Genomic DNA, 4833 nt, shown 5'->3' on the forward strand with positions numbered 1-4833 from the left:
CTCTCCCACCTTCTCTCTCCACCTCCTCCCTTCCCTCTCTCTTTGGTTGCAAACAAAGGAGAAAAAAACAAAGAGAAAACATATAATTATGATAAAAAAGAAAAGCATTTGTTTTGGTTTTTTTGTTTGTTTGGTTTGTGTTTGTTTTTGAAAAAAAGCACAAAAGGGGGAGAAGCAGAGAGAAAGAGGGAGACAAAGAATCTGAAGCAAGCTCCAGGCTCTGAGCTGTCAGCACAGAGCCCAACGCTGGCTCGAGCTCACAAGCTGTGAGATCATGACCTAAGCTGAAGTCTAGATCGTGACTTGAGACAAGGTCAGATGCTCAACTGACTGAGCCACCCAGGCACCCCTGCATTTTTTCAGCTTTTTATCGAGCACCTTCCCTGTACCAAGAATTATGCTATGTCACAGTATCCAAAGCACATACTTTGCCTTCACTGAGTTTAGCTGGGAGTGGGGTGGAAGGGATATAGGCCAGAAGTCACTCTTCCATTGCAGTGCGAAGCTACATGGCAAGTAAATGTCTCATAGTCCTCAAATATCTACACAAAATAATATGTACCTAACTGTCCTCTTCCTTAATAGGTCAGACACCATCTAAAGATCACTATTACTTTACCAGCAGCCAATTTATAGAAAAATTGGGGAAATTAATTTCTTTCCTGACTACCTCATTAATAAAGATGAGCATTTAGGAAATATTTCTCATTTTGTGGACTTCTACTCTTTGTTTTGTCCTAATCACTCCTATGGGATGTCATTTTTCCTGTTAGCCACTTTTATGTCAGCAAATGTTTGCTATATTGAATCCAACAATGAATTCTCCTGGATGGATATATTTATCCAAAGTTCACTGCCAAGAGTTTTTTTTTTTTTTAATTTTAAATTTTATTTTATTTTTTGAGAGAGAGAGAGGGGGCATGTGCATGTAAGCAGGGGAGGGGCAGAGGGAGAAGGAGAGAGAGAATCTCATGTAGGCTTCATATCCAGTGCAGAGCCCAATGTGGGACTAGATCCCATGGTTGTGAGATCATAACCTGAGCTGAAATCAAAGGTCAGAAGCTCAACCGACTGAGCCACCCAGGTGCCCCAAGAGCTTTTTTCTTTTTTAAACACCATTTCCTGTCTTCATCACTACTCAGCAAGTACCCTTAAATTACTACTCATGATCTCTTAGTAAACGTCTGCTTTCTTCCAACAATATAGAATGTATCTCTATAATAAACCAAATGGTCTACTTTATATCCGTACTCCTTTCCAGTTCACTTTCAAAAATAAAAGCAGGTACCTTCTTTAATAACTTTGAAACTAAGCCCCCTGCTGTACCTGTGAGACTGGTTTTGTATGACACTTGAGAGTTTAGGGATGCAATCTGTATCTAACAAATGAATTCCGCATCTTTTGAAGCTACCTTGCTCAATTCCTTTAGCATACTCTGTTAACAGGATGAAACTATGTTTCTATAGCTCTCCCATCTTTAAAATGTTTGTATATGCCACATTCTATGGACAATTTCGGTTGACATATCTATCATCCCTATCAGTGTGCAAGTTCCTGAAGAGCAGGGATACCATTTGTGTCTCAGATACAAACAGGATCCTTAGTGAAAATACGGGATCTAAGAGGAAATCCAACTTTGCTTCTGTAAACCTGATCGTATATAAAGTTGTGTATTACATAAATTGTTCCTGCTAACTCTCTTTTCCTGTTTAGTGGTCTCTTTTCTTACTGGGTTCATGGCCAAGTCTGCTATGGAAGAAGTCTACAGTTTTGACATTCCACTTGACAACAGCAATACAGATACCTTCCCACATCCAATAAAAACATATCCACCTCCTTCCTCCTACAGACACTTACACAATTAGTTCTGAGGCCAAATACTTTCTGTGTATTATATTAGTCAATCCTTTCAAGAATCCTAAAAAGTATATAGCATTGCCATTATATAGAATAGAAGGTTAGTTCCCTCAGGCTTGTATAGTGATTAAATAAATGTTGGAGGCTGGGATTTGCCCTTACAACTGTCCAACTCCAGAATCCATGCCTTTTCCAATTTGTCTTGCAGCCTCCATTCTTTCTAAGTCCTGATCATCTGAAAGCCATTTATGTATTCTAAGTAAACTAGTCCATATAGAGTATCCTTCCCAGATCATTATCAAATTGTCTCTTTTCATGGTTTACTTATGAAAACATGGTTTTGACAATAGAATTGTGATTGGAGGCGAGAATAAAAGACAGAGCTAAGGAAAAGGGCAACATTGGTCCAAGAGGGCCTGCGTTGTGAAAAGCGGCCATGACAACTCCCACACTTAAAATTCTTTAGTGGTGGGGTGCCTGGGTGGCTCAGTCAGTTAAGTGTCCAACTTGTGATTTTGGCTCAGGTCACTATCTCACAGTTCGTGAGTTCGAGCCCCTCATCAGTTTCTGTGCTGCCGGCCCAGAGCCTGTTGGGATTCTCTCTCTCCCTGTCTTTCTCTCTCTCTCTGCCCTTCCCCTGCTCATGCATGCTCTCGCTTTCTCTCCGTCTCTCAAAATAAATAAAATTTAAAATATTTTTTAAAATAAATGAGAATTTAATAAAAGGACACTTTTAAAAATTCTTTCGTGGTTCCCCATTGGCTTTTATTTGTTTAATACATAATTAGTGGGTCCCTACGAAGTCCCAGCTACTGTTCACCAGAGGAAAGTAGACAAAACAGCTGCCCTCATGATGCTTACATTATAGGGAGGTGATGGAGAGTAAAAACAGATAAATGTAGCATACTGTGATAGGTAGGCATGGAAAAACAGGGCAGGTTAAGAAGTCTGGGAGTGTCTTCCTTGTAAAGTCCAAACTTTCGTTTGGCAGACAAAAGCTTTCACCATTTGGTCATCATCTACTGTATGCCACGGTAAAAACTACACTCAGTCTTTCCAAAGTTCTTTTTGTCTTGTGCCCCCACTCTAACCGTTCTTCAGTCTTCTGAGTAGTGGGCACATCATTTCTTTCATGACATCCTTGAATTTTTCCTCTGGCACCTCCAAATTCTTATTTGTATGCCAGAGCATGCTGAACTTCCATAATAGCATTTATCACAGAGTGTGTTGTCATTTCCCACTGTCAATATCTGTCTTCTTCAAATAGATGACAAACTCACTGATGCAAGAGCCATGCTATTTCACCTTAAATCTGTGACACTTAATACCAAGCCTGGCAGGGAGTAAACATTCAGTAAATACTTCATGAAGGATGGGAATGCATGCTCAGATGAAATAAGGCCATTTAAGCACACAAGATTATCAAAGACCATCATGAATGAAAGAAAATAAGGCTATTGTTTATACTTGTACTGAATACCTATTAAACCATGTACCAAGTTGACAGGGTAATCACTGTTTAAAGGTTACCTTTTTATAAAGCATAACTCGAACAAACTGTCAAGATGAAATGGCTAAAATCCGTAGTTCTGTGCTTGAGACAGACAAATACACTTAAGATATTACATTTTAAAAGATAAAGTTTATTACCAGGGCACCTGGGTAGCTCAGTCGGTTAAGCGCCCGACTGTGATTTAGGCTCAAGTCATGATCTCCCCATTTGTGAGTTCGAGCCCCATATTGGGCTCTGTCCTGACAGTGTGAAGCCTGCTTGGGATCGTCTCTTTCTCCCTCTCTCACTGCCTTCCTGTGCTCTGTCTCTCAAAATAAATAAATAAAAACTTTTTAAAAAGATAGTTTATTACCATAATAATTTCTTGACATGTTTGTTACAAATTACAAACTACTTATAAAGACATTCATTTGCAGTGAATTGGCATTATTTAAATCTTCACTTGTCTCAGTGGAAAACTGGCCTCTAAGTGTTATAGGCCTTACATTCAGTCTTTGATAGATTGAGCCAAGAATATAGCAGATACCTGTTACTTCTACATATACACTCTCTGTATGTAAGATATTTGCTATAGATTCATGGCAATTAGAAGATACAAAGTTGGGGGGCACCTGGGTGTCTCAATCGGTTAAGCATCCGACTTCGGCTCAGGTAATGCTCTCGCAGTCCGTGAGTTTGAGTCCCTCATCGGGCTCTGTGCTGACGGCTCAGAGCCCAGAGCCTGCTTTGGATCCTCTGTCTCCGTCCCTCTCTGCCCCTCCCCTACTCATGCTCTGTCTCTCTGTCTCTCTGTCTCTCTCTCTCTGTCAAAAGTAAATGAACACTAAAAAAAAAAAAAATAATACAAAGTTGGATATCATCTTACAAAACAAATTCTCTGTAACATTAATAACCAATATTCTATTTTGATTTTCAAAATCAAAATGTGATATCAATGGATTTAGAAGTAACACTATCCTGACTACAATTTTGTAAATTAAAGGTGCTAGCCAACATATCCTTTGTTTAGCAATTAATAATAATCACAAGTTCAATTTAATCATGAAAAAAGCAATCTGTGCTCATAAAATCAAAATACTATCTTGGCCATGAGTTTTGATTCACATTTTAAATATAGATTTTCCAGTATATAGGCATTATCACTTGCCCAAAAAAATAATCTAAGCTAGCTAAACTACTAAATATAAAAATGTGAGGGGCATCTGGGTGGCTCAGTTGGTTAAGCATCTGACTTTAGCTCAGGTCGTGATCTCACAGTTTGTGGGTTCAAGCCCTGCACCGGGCTCTGTGCTGCCAGCTCAGAGCCTGGAGCCTGCTTTGGATTCTGTGTCTCCCTCTCTCTCTGCCTCTCACCATCTCTCTCTCAAAAATGAATAATATTAAAAAATCAAAATATATATGTATATAAATGTGAAATATATTAAAACAATGTATGTAGATAGAAAATTTAATAAGCACTGAAC

This window comes from Puma concolor, chromosome A2, assembly GCF_028749965.1.
Source record: "Puma concolor isolate L17-30 chromosome A2, mPumCon1.1.hap2, whole genome shotgun sequence".
Lineage (NCBI taxonomy): Eukaryota > Metazoa > Chordata > Mammalia > Carnivora > Felidae > Puma > Puma concolor.